This window comes from Dasypus novemcinctus, chromosome 7 (genome assembly GCF_030445035.2).
Source record: "Dasypus novemcinctus isolate mDasNov1 chromosome 7, mDasNov1.1.hap2, whole genome shotgun sequence".
NCBI lineage: Eukaryota > Metazoa > Chordata > Mammalia > Cingulata > Dasypodidae > Dasypus > Dasypus novemcinctus.
This window is the reverse complement of record NC_080679.1, coordinates 6,841,651-6,854,745: the sequence shown is the minus strand read 5'-3', so window position 1 is coordinate 6,854,745 and position 13,095 is coordinate 6,841,651.

Below are 13,095 nucleotides of genomic sequence, written 5' to 3'. Positions count from 1 at the left end.
TATTAGTATTGTATATTTGTTACAGTCCATGAGGGAACGTTCTCGTATGTGTTCTGTTAACCACAGTCCACCTTCCACCACAGGATTCATTGTTGTACAGTCCCAGGCTTTGTACAAGCCATTCAAAGGGCATGCTTCTCTTTCGGAAATCCAAAATGGAAACACTATTCTTCTGATTATAAAAGTGATCAGAGGGGAGCCAATGTGGCTCAGTGGTTGAGCACCAGCTTCCCATATACAAGGTCCTGGGTTCAATCCCCAGGTACATCAAAAAGAGAAAGTAATTAGGGCTTAGCTTTCTGCAGGAGCCAGTCTCCTGTTTAATGACTCAGTTAAAAGCACGCTTGTATACAACATGTTTCTCAGGTGACATTGTTCTCTCTTCCCCAAAGAATGCCATTGCATCAGGGGTTCTTAGTCTTTTTTGTTCCACAGACCCCTTTGTGAATGAATACTACTGTTATTTATTTATTGCATACATTCATAAGTGAAGGAAATGCTAGATTTCAGTTAGAGGTCAGAGAAAATAAAGATAAGAAGTTGATTTTTTTGAGGTCAAGCTCACGGACCCCCTGAAATCTTTCCACGGGCCCCTGGTTGAGAACCTGCCTCACATTCCTAGGAGCCTCAACTGGAAGTCCAGAGGGGACCCCCGTGCCCTAACCCAGTCTGCTTCATGAGGAGGTGGGGATCTCATCAAGCCCCTCTTTGGCTGTTCAGGGGCTTCCTGATTAGCCCCTGGGCACTGGGAGGGACAGGTGCCTGCCCGCGGATGCTGGTAAAATCTTCCAGGCTAGCCAGGGGGCAGAGAGAACACGTCTTCTGCCTCTGCTGCTGTGTTTGGGGGGCTGTAACAGGCACGGGCCGCTCTGGGGGGTAAGGCCCCTCCGGGAGGGCAGCTCTGCTGGTGAGGGGCTGCCTCGGCCGCTGCCAGAGTTCCAGGGGACAGCCCAGCTTTCCAGCCCCAAGGCCACCCCTGCTCCCCTTCTAGCCTTCACTGCTCACGCCGGGGGGGATCTCGCTTCTGTAGCTTTTTGCACCACCCAGAGGGGGCTGGGAGGGGGCTCGGATAGGGCCTGTAGCCGGGACCCTGACCCCTTCTCTAACTGGCAGCGTAGCCCACCCAAGTTTGCAATTTATTACAGATCGACCTGTGTCCCCCTAAAAGACCCGTCCAAGTCCTAAGGCTGGTGCCGTGAACGAGGAGCTATTTGGACACGGCGTGGAGGTGTGTCAGTGAAGAGGTCAGAGGGGCGGGTGTGGGCACAGGCAGGCAGAGGCAGACGGCCACAGCCACGCCCGCCGCCACCCCAGCACCCCACGGACGTCCAGTGGAGCGTGGCCCCGCTGCCACCTTGATTTCCAATGTCAGGCCTCCAGGGTATGTCTGGGGTTTTAAGCCATGGTCTGTGGCCCCGGGAGGTGAAGACACATTTCTTGAGAGGCTCCTGTCCCCTTTGAGCCCTCGTTCCTTTCAAAGTGGCTCTCCCCAGGCGGGGTACAGAAGATGCACACCATTCCCCGCTCCCTGGCGGGAACGTACCCACTTTTAACGACGGGAAAACACCCGCGCTGAGCCTTTGGTTGGGAATGGACCGACAGATGTCAGCCTTCCTTCTCTCTCTTCTCTGAACGGCGAGGTCCACCCTTCGGAGGAGAACATTCACGCAGAAGCATAAACAGGAGTTCCTATGATTGGCTAATTTTACAATGTGATTGTTTTGTTACCTTATGAGTCCTCCAGGAAGAGGCCTTACGGTCCTACTTTTTATCCTCCGTAACACTTACCGCAGAGTGAGAAGCTAAGAAATTGACTCAACCAAGCCAATCGCTTATTTGCAGCGTGGAATTTGGGGAAGTAAAGCATACAGGAGTGTTTGTCAGACAGATCATTTGAATGTCATATTTTATTCTTTATTCTAGATAGCCTGGAAAAGGCCTTGACCCACCTGCCATGTTAAGCAATTATTTTTCTGCACAACTTCCTGGCATTCCCAAGGAGAGAAGGAAAATGACAGGTAATTAAGGGAAAGCAAGCCACAGGTCCTCCATCCTAAAGTGGCAGGAGTGGCCAGAGCACCCCATTCATCAACACGCGTCTCTCCTGCTGGAGCCAAGTGCGAGGAACTGCTGAGCAAGCGGGGAAGGCGACGGAAAGTCACTCTTCACCTTTTCCAGAAATGTATTTTTGTTTTGGTCAATTTCCCAGATAAATTAGGGTCTTGTCTCATGGCTGCATTGGGGGAATCCTTGCTAGTGTTATTTAGCACATTTAAAAGATGTGCACAACCCAGACGTATTTAAATGTAAAAAACTGTTAGCCAAATGGAATGCTGATTTTTTTCCGCATTGCTCTGCTGACTCCAGTTGGGACTTAATCATCAAAAACGCAAATCAAAATTCCAAGAGTCAGGATGTTCTGTTTGCATGTTACTCATGAGGCATTTCCCCGACTGTGATAAATGTTTCTCTCAGCCAGGAATTTTATATCACATTTGCATGTCCCTATTTCACTCCACAGACTAATTCTCAGAACATACAAGCTAATGACGACTGTGGATTTGAAGTGATATTACTGTTTTTTTTAGGACAAATAAAATCTGTGGACAGGTTATTTAAAGGATGCTAAGCAATAAAAAAGCGTTATTAGACCTTCTTATTGTTTATTGTACCTAGATGCTGTACATTTCAAGTACCTCAAAGGATTAGTAGCAATGTTAGATACTTTCTCTTACAGATATTGAGTCAAATTTTTCCTCATTAAAAACAGATATGTACGTGGAACAAGTGGTGCAGACCTGGGTGAAGCATCAGGTTTCAGCAAGCAGCGTTGCTCAAATAAAGCTCTCAGCATAACTGGGGACCGAAACAAAACTTTGACTATTGTCAGAAATTCCAGCCTGAACAAAAGAAATAGGTGCATGGTGTGCATGCACTTTCATTTTGTAGAATTTCATACTTGGAAAGGAATGAAATAAATCATGCTGATATATATGCAGGATAACAATTTTAAAGAAAAAAAAAAAGTTGTCTAAAAAGAAAACGAAGCAAAGCAAACCTTGACAAGTGTTAAAGTGTACTAAATTCCTAGCAAGGGCCAGGCCATTTGCTGGTTGCAATCAGAAGGTATATTTCTGTTTGTCATTTCAGACACCATGGGAAAACAAATGGGGAAGGAAAATGGGGGGAGGGCACATTATAGTTTGGCAGCAAAATTATTCCTTTTAGCTCCTTTAGACATTAAACTGCATCATAGAGCAAATAATTGAAATAAAGAGGAACTAGCTTTTTTAAAAAAACAGACACATAGAGCAGTACAACAGAATAGCCAACAAAAATAAGATTCTCATTTCTAAAAATTTGATGTATAATAAGCAAGCATTGTATCTGGGGCAAAGAATTGTATAATAGATGATGTTGGGATAGCTTGTGAGTTATTTGGAGAAAACAGCTTTAGAATAAACCCCATGTGGACTGCAGCAGCAGGACTTCTTATCTCCTGGCTTCCTGGTGGTTTGGTCAAAGGAGGGAGAGCAGGAAATTGGAGGAAGGGAACAGAGCCACGCATTTTCCCCTGGCCCCTCCATGCCAGGTGTCTGTGCCCTAATGGCCACAGTCTGGTTCAGCAGCCTTTCCAGGAACCTGCTTACTCCCTTAGACCTTCAGGTCTAGGGGTGGTAGTAGCTTCCTGCCACGGCCAGCCCTGGGGTGCTGCACTGCTCTGCTGATTTCCCCGACTTCTGCTGCCCCTGTCGTGCTGGTCTGCAGTCTCTGTCCAGCGGCTGCCTGTCTCCTCCTGGGGTGCTAGCTGATACAGTCCCCTGCGCTGCAGCCACCGAGGTCCAGCTTCAGACTCCCAAGTTGACCAATTGGCCCAGGACTGGAGATGGGCACTTTGGGCCTTTTTCATGCCTACCGGACATATGAACGGGTGGCTGATGGGCGTCAGGCCCAGATCTAAGTCAGTGGTTCTCAATCAGGGGTGATACTGCCCCTCCAGGGAACATTTGGCCATGTCTGGAGATGTTTTTGGTTGACACAACTGGGGACCTGTTGCTGGTCTCTGGGGGAAAGAGGGCAGGGGTGCTCTGAACCCTCGACACTACACAGGACAGACCCATAACAAAAACCCGCCCACCCAGAAGGTCCATGGGTGCTGCCGGGTGAAATCCAGCTTGTTGTCAGGGGAAACAAAATCATTCTAGCAGCTGGTCAGCAAAGCCAGCTCCTCTCAGACGGAAAACTTATTTAGGAATCAAAATTTCTACCACTGGACCTTCTGTGAATACCGTCTGGGGGATGGGAAGTGGCTGAGGGATCTTAGGGAAGGCTGTTATCGAGCTCAGAGACCCAGGGCCATTCTCATGAGGGATCTCCCGAGTGAACTGGGAAGGTGCCATGGGCGGCTCAGAGGCTGCTCGTGTGAGTGTAGGACAGGTGCGTAGGCTGTGACCTGTGCCTGCTGCTGGGTCTCAGATCCACATTCTACCACTTCTTGCTTGAATGAACCAGCTTCTGTCTCTTGTTAGGTTAGGTTCATCATTTGCAAATGGGTATACTAAAAGTTCCCAATTTCCTTGAGTCATATGATGATCCAATGACCCATCGTGCATGGCCAACGCCTATGAAAATACCTCTAGAAAAAGTCCTACTGTCAAGGCCTTGGCGAGTGTGCTGGGTTCAATGAAGTTAAACAGGATTTGTTTGTTTGCCTTGCATCGTGACTCCCTAGGAGAGGGACACACCTGGGCCCCACTCAACCCCCTCTGCCCGGGACGCCTATCATCCTCCCCCAGAGGAGCCTTCTCCAGCCCACACCTCTGGAAACCCTGCCCGCCTCCCCGCGTGGTGAGCAACGACCTCGTGGAGGATTCATGTTCACAGATGCCCGAGCTCATTCGTGTGACATGGGTCACTGCAAGCTTCTAGTCCAGAAGGTGGCACTTCATGCTTTCTCCCAAACCAAGGCCCACCTAGTGGAGCCGACAGTTCTGTAGGCCACTTTTATCCACCTGGATTTCCTGCTGCTTTTCTGCTCATCTTTTATCATTGACCTGGATTTGGCATGTGCATTGCTTTTAAATATTTATATATACAATCTATTTGGTCATGTAAGGGACATATGCTTTGGTGTCTAACATTTTCCAATTTCCTATTAACTTTATTAGCTTAATTCAAAAAACAACTTAAATTGAGCTACCTGCTCATCACAATCCAGATCTATGTGAATAAAAGAAAAAAGACAACTGTCTCTCCATGTTAAGGTGGATTCACCGGTGAGACCAATCTTTGACTCCAAAAAATTGAAGTAGAATTCAGAGATAGAGATGCTAGGGGTTATACTATTTGTCAGAGTAAAAAGCATGCATATTTAAAATGTGTTCATAGTGGACGAAGGGTATGGGGAAAGGCAGGAAGAGATGAGAGGTGGAGGCATCTTTGGGACATGGAGCTGCCCTGGATGGTACTTCAGAGGCAATCACCGGACATTGTAAATCCTCACAGGGCCCACTGGATGGAATGGAGGAGAGTATGGGCTATGATGTGAACCAATGTATATGAGGTGCAGAGGTGCCCAAAGATGTACTTACAAAATCCAATGGATGTGTCATGATGATGGGAACGAGTGTTGTTGGGGGGGGGAGAGGGGGGGTGGGGGGATGGGGTTGAATGGGACCTCACATATATATTTTTAATGTAACATTATTACAAAGTCAATAAAAAATAAAAAAATTAAAAAAAAATAAAATAAAATAAAATAAAATGTGTTAGTAAACCATAAAACATTTTACAAACCATGGAAACATGTAGTCTACTCCATGCATTTTGGAATTACCCCCTGAAAAGAAATGATCAAATCCAAATTACAGAAGACCTATAGAAATTAAGACTGAAAGAAAAGAAAAAGAATTTTAGAAAGCCAAGCTTCATGCACCGATGACTTAAAAATCTGGGGAAAGTACTAATGCACCAGGCACTCTGATTTCAGGGCAATTACTCATTCTGGTAACACACCATTCAGCCAGAGGTCACGTACCTCTGCAGGTTAGTTAGACCAGGAACAAGATAGAAACGAAACCAGCCACCGAGCCCTCAAACAGGCAAGGAAACCCAGGTCTCTAGTGTTGGGCATCCCACAGGCACCAGGACCGGGGAGTATGTCATCTTTTAAACTCTTTTCCTGGTGGGCTCTTCATGGGCTTGTTCTTTGAAATGTGTCTGAGGTTTCTTGCTATCTGTGCTCAGTCTACCCAAGTTTCACAGCACAGAGGTGAAATCCCGTTTCATTGGCTACAGTGAGATTTCAGTTTCAGTCCAACTACCTGACATGTCATGTTCATTCTTCTATTTCAGAATAATTTCAGAAAGAGTCAATTGATTTCTGCTAAAGCCCTGTATGATTCAAAGGCCCCAAATCTGAAATTCAATAGGTGGGTCCTTCTAATGTTTGTAAACAACAGAAATTCCAAATGGGAACAGCCATTGGTAGAGTGAACACATTTCTACAGCTGAAAGAACATTAAAAAAACAGAGCAGAGAGAGAAAATTGAAAGAGAAAGAGAAGTGTTTTACTGGGATAATTAATTAGGTAAGAAACGGAAGAGGGACAAACAAGAAATTCAGTGATAAAAATAATGGTCCTTGATCCTTGAGCATCTTCTCCGGGTTAGGTGCCCTATACCTTACACCCAGGTCTTAATCCTTGCAGTCACCCTAATAATTTCGTTTTAGCATTCTCAGGACACATGTGGAGGTATGAAGACGTCAGATGAGCGAGCCGGACCCCACACTGGGCTGGACTGTCCTCAGGGGCTGACCGTGTCCCCGCAGTGCCGTGCTGCGTCTCCAAAGCAGGCAGATCCTCAGGGCGGACACCCCGGGAAGCCCTAGGCACCTGCGCACACCCCAGGGTGCACTATTTTAAAGCAAGGGTTTCTAAGCCCAGCCTTTGGGTTCTGAAAGGACCCGTTCCTGCCGCCAGGGGTGTCACGGAAGTGTGGGAAAGACACCGTGGAGATGATTGAACTGCTCTGTCGGTTGCAAACAGTTCCAAGCACAAAGCTATAAACAAGGAGGCTGGACACAGGAAATGCCGTATTTCAAGCATTTCCAAATAGTCCTGTTTTTACCCCTGTCCGTTTTCCAATCAAAGTGATATTGTTGGTTTTAATTGTTCCGATCAATTTAAAAATAATTTTAGAAAGACATTCAATGCAAGGTGACAACTCATTTTAGACAAAAGCACTGAGACTGTTGAACACCCCACCAGGTGGTGGGTGCTAAGCAGACTCCACTGTGTCCTTATTTTAGAGAGAGGGTCTTCAGTCCAGGCCTCCAGTGCCGGTGGTTTCTGCTATGCGTGGAGAGATGAGCAAAAACAACATCTCAGACGCTAAAGCAGAATTAATATAATCCAACATTGATTCCTGAGAAAACTATTTAAAAATACTCTCCTAAAATGTTTAGATACTTAGCTTTAAAATGCCACTTTCTATGCGATGGAGAAGCACCAGAAGGACTCCTTCAAATTCAAGCATGAAACAAAGGTAACCACCATCCCTATTACTTTAATTTTTATGTTTTCTGCCATGTAATAAAACAAGAAAAGGAAAGAATGACAAATAGAGGCTTTGGAGAGCTACTTATAAAGGACCCCAGGAGGAGGGGCCATGTAGGCAGGGGGACACAGCGAGAGTCAGATACTGGACCGACCTTCAGGGGGTCACAGGGATAAAGTAAACAAGTGGACATCAAGTCATGATAAATGTAATGATGAGACATTTAAAAAAGAGTAATGTAGTAGAAAGTGACAGAGGTGGGTGTCTATTTTAAAGCAAGCAGTCAAGGCACATTGAGGATGTGGCCTGTGAAATGAGATCTGCCTGCTGAGAAGAGCCAGCCCTGGGAAGATTTGCAGGAAGAGAATGAGGGTCAGCGGTGGGAAGCACGTGCAAAGGCCCTGAGGCAGGAACAACCCTGTGGTCTTCTGAGGAACAGAAAGAAAGAGCTGACAATGGAGCACAGGGCAGAAGGAGGAGGGCAAACCACAGCCAGACCAGAAACTGCAGGGGCTCGTAAGCTGGAAGCGGTGGAGGAGGCAGTGAGAAACTGGGGAAGAATTTTAAGCTTTGATTTTTTAAAAATATGATTTCTCAAAGATGACCAGACCCCACCCCTAAAATGGTCCAAAAGACAAACTTCTGAAAAACACAAAGGTTAATAGAAAGATCTTTGTGAAAGGGACAGCTAAAGGAAAAATGAAGAAAAGAAGCAAACTCCATAATCATGCAAAAACAACCAAAAATGTGAAATTCAAGATCCCATTCATAAAAGCATCCACGATAAAACAGTAATAAATTGAATTATTTACATGTGATGTCATCATTAAAAACCTTGAAAACTTACTGAAGAGAAAATCAATAAATTGTTGCTGAGTGAATGAGTGAAATTATAAAGCTTTATTAAGGAGTAAGAAAAAGAAGACAAATCAAGTGGAGAGATACTGGGTTTTCTTTTATAGATCTGTGATTCCAATTAAGACCTGTATAGTCTTTTTATTAAATAATTCAACCCAATGATGTTTAATTCATTCAGCAAAATAAAATGGATGGAAGCAAAGCTAAGGAAACTCAAACTTCAGGGCCCTTCATTTCCTCGGCCCTTCATAGGGGGACCTCTGGCATTTTACGTTCATAATTTTGTGTTATTTTTCTCAGAGAGAGTCTCTAAATTGTATGAGCTTTAGGCCCCACAAAACCTGGAGACTCTCCCTGGATGAGTATATTAAAGAATGTTCTAAACAGAAGAAAATAAATTGAAGCTTAACCTTTTCAGCAAACAGAATATTAGCTCATGTAACAATAATAAAAAGCTGAGTGGACTTGTGAGAGAAATAGAAATAAAGATAACAGATAGAACATGTACAGAAAAAACCCAGAACATTCTATTATTACACAATCTTCTCAAAACAAAGGGATGAGGATGAATTGTAACATAAATAACATTGGGATAACCTGGTAACAATCTGACAAAAGAAGTTATTTATATCCATACTTTGCACCATTATCCTTGAATAATGGGGTTTTTTTGTTCATTAAAAGTGTATTCATAAAGGGCAAAAAGTATCCCGCCTTGAGGAAAAGATAATCTAACTTGTTCAACATTAAAGAAAGGCATGAAGTATACTAATTGACAAATTCAAATGTAAAAATCTTGACTGCTCTATGAATAAAATGAAAAGAACAAATTGAAATGTAGAAGGAACCATGTAAGATAAAATATTTACATGAATTTTGCAACATAGTATGATTAACATATGATTATGTCAATATAAATATGACCAATATTGGTAATATCCTTTAAAATATCCATACACATTTAGAAGAACGCAAGACCCTCATAAGAAACTGAGTCAGGGCCACATACAAATACATTGATTATAGGTCTAAGTTGAAGTTTAAATATAGGTATAGATGTACACATAAAAGAAGGTAAAATTAATAAATTAACGTCTAGAAAAGCATTCATTCCTGAAAAAGCAAAAGTGGAGGATGATTTTAAATTTAAATTTGAAAAAATAGTTTAATAATATCTATTATTGGTGAAACTGTGATGAAGCTAATATATATATGTGGACGTGTGTATGGGTGTGTGAAATGCACAGCTTGTAGCATTGTAAATTAGTCTAGGCCTTTTGTAGATCACTAAAGGAAACTAAAATTTTAACCTCGTTTTCCCACTTTTAGAAAGTTATCCTAAGAAAATGATTAAATAGAATCTGTACTCTATAGAAAAAGATAATTGTAATCGTATTAAATGTTAATAACAGAGAAATCGAGAAGTAAATTCTGGTACTTTAGCTTCATGGACTGTTACGTGGTCGTAAAATCCAGCAGTTGTGAAGATCACGTAGATGCGTGAGGCACACACGCCTGGAAAGTGGATCAACTATTTGGTCACAGGCCTGGGAAGGGCCAGAGCTTGCCCGCTCCACCGGCCCATCAGGACAGGGAGCAGGGGTAAAACTCAGCGTCGCCTTGGACCTTGGACTTTAAATCGGTGGGGGAATGGGGCATCTAAAGCTCATGGGAAATGGCAAGATTTCACAACCGCTTTATGTTAAGAGTGGATTGCCCCTATTCCATCAAAGAACCCCTATTTCCAAACTGTTGTTCTATTATGAGTCTGCCCTTCGGGCATGGAGCCTCTTAAATGTCAACTCCAGAATGAAGATGTCCATTATCTGCAACATAAACCGCGAGTTAGGGGCAGGCATTTTTTTAAACATCAAAAGAGTGCTCTGAGAATTCCTAATAAAAACCGAAATCTTACCATCATTTGCTTAAAAGAGCTGTCTCTTGCCTCACTCTCTCATTCTTGGTCATAGATCAGTCCACATCAGAAAGACTGTTATTTTTCCACTTTGGGAGGAATATGGCTGGGGGTGACTTTAGCCTTTCAAATGTAAACCCTCTGAGTCAAGTTCCAGTTGGGAAATGAATTTTTATAGCACAGTTAAAAATAAAGAGTAGAAACACAGTGAAACGCTAAACATCTTAAGCTTTCTCACATACTCCTTTATCTTCATTGATCAAGTACAATCAGAGCGTCATCTCTCTAATGGCCTTCCAGGCTGTTTTCCTTGTCCATACATCACCTGAATTTATGCTCATGTAAATACAAAGTGGAATTCTGCACTGTAAATGCTCTTTTTATTACTAAATGAAAGATGTATCATTTATAAAATGAAGCCCTCAACCCATACCACAAATCAAGCGGAAGAGCTTTGGACATAACGTTTAAGTGCATTGCATTCAGGCTCATTTTTCTACTGAAAGGTTCTGCCCGCATGTGTTGGTCAGTTGTGATGTGGGTGTGTTTTCCAAGGCTCCCTTGGTATAAGTCCATCCCATAACCGAATAACCTTTTGAAGACTCAGTGCAGAATCCTCAAATCTGATGAAATAAGTACTTAGATCAGCTCCTGGTATAAATGGTAGGTACCATGTAGTTCTCAGCTGTTATTGTGATCATGAGGAGGAAGTGCAGGAGGAGCACAATGTGCTGTGTAGGCTTTCAGGCACTCGATAAAAAACGGAGATTGTTTTGGAGGCAGATCAGTGGGCTCCTATGGAATATTCTGGAAATAAGAATGCCTTTGGAGTGGTTCCTAAGACATTGACAAAAATGAAACTGCATAGTAGAATATATTCATATTGAGTAAGCGCATCTTCAGCTCCCGCTGAGTGGTTTACAATACGCAGAAATTAGATGATAATTCAGTATGGAAGAGACACAGCTCATGGGGCCGAAGAATGAATTCATATAACATTTCAGGTTAAATAGATCATGGGAAGGGACTTTGAATTATTGGATTATTACCTGCCACTTCTAGAGGTTTTTCTCATGACCTCTAGAAATTGGCTAGGGGTACAGAAATGAAGGCCTATTAGAAAATCTATTAGAAAAATAGATTTTGTATGTTGCTTTTTAGAAGATGAGAATGAGGAAGGAAACTGCTAACTGGTAGCTGGATGGATCACAGTGGTGGCCCCATTCCCACCCCTCCCATAGTGACATGTGACCTTGTGATGATCTCCACTCTGACCTTGGGCTCAGCCATGCCACCTCCTTGGCCAGCGGGAGGTGAGCAGTCGTGATCCCAGCAGAGGTTTGAGTGTGTTTGTGGGACGGGCTTGCTCGCTTGGGTGCCTCTGCCACACCGTGAGGACAGGCCTGGGAGAGGCTTCTAGGAGGTGCCAAACTGAAAAGAGGGAGCTCAGGACACCCAGGATCAGCCAACGGCCAGCTTAACCCTGGCACGGGAGCCCAGCCACACCTGGCAGAGCCGTCCAGGTGATCAGCTCCCCAGACAAGAGAGCAACCAAGGTCAATCTTCTCTCATAAATATTCCCCAGATCTGTCTCCTCTCTCCATTACTGCAATTATCACCTCAAGTCATTCATTCCCTAGAAAACTATTCAGCACTTATTCTATCTCAGGCACCGAACCAGCTGCCAGACGCCAACAGGGAGTCCGCCAGGTGCTTTCCCTGGAGGTCCTTCTCGTTCTTCTCCCTGCAGCTGCCACAGCTCACCTGGAACACTGTCCCCACACTGTGGTCAGAAGGACCTTCCAGTGCCCATCTCCCATTACATCAGACCTTCTAAACCCTCCAGTGGCGTCTCCTTACTCTTGGGAGCAGGAAAGGGGGTCTCACCATGGCCAAGGCTCTACCTGCCCACCTCTTCAGCCACATCTCCCACCATGCTCCCCCTTGAGCTCTGTGCTGGCCACCTGGTCACTATGCTCTCTCTTAGCATGAAGCCCATGTCCCTTCTATTCCTCCTTCTGAGAATGCTGTTCCTCCACTCTCCAGCTGGTTAATTCATTCTCTAACATGCCCAACAAGGTCAAGGGCCCCCTTACAGACCCTCCTGGCACGGTGTTCCTCTCCGTCATCCTGCTCAGCACGCATGTAAGTTCACAGGCCATGGCTAGTTAGTACCCTTGTCCTCCCTAGTCTATAAACTCACTGCATTTCCAGCATCAGCACCATATTCAGTGAATATTTATTTCATGAGTATTTGACGTCATTTCTGTTCCAAATATGAAGACACAACAATCAGAAAGGTGCTGTCCTTTGCCCCCATCACCTAAGCCTGAATTTGAACTCAGATTACCTGGTTCCCAAAGCCCATTTTATAAGACTTCATGATAAATGACTGTGCCCTTAGCCAGCTCTAAGCCTCCATCGTCGTGGCAACCCGAGCTGCTTCCCTGGACCCAGCAGCCTCCGTGGCTGCCCGCCGGCCTTAGGCGCAGGGCTGGAGAGAAGGTCCCCTCATTCGGAATTCCCGTCCCCCAGGTCAGGGCACCTGTGGCCAGCATCGCCCTACAACCAGGGACCGCGGGAGGATAGGGCGTTTCTCTTTGTTTCCACAAAATTTTTGGACTTTAATTTTCAATTTCTCACCGAAAAAAAAAAAAACTCTCCCATGTAGGAGACCATTAAAAGACTTGTTTCAAGGGCTCAGAGCTTGTGCAAGGGTAAGTCTTTGTTGGCGCAGAAAAAAGCCATAGTGGTCAGATTTCT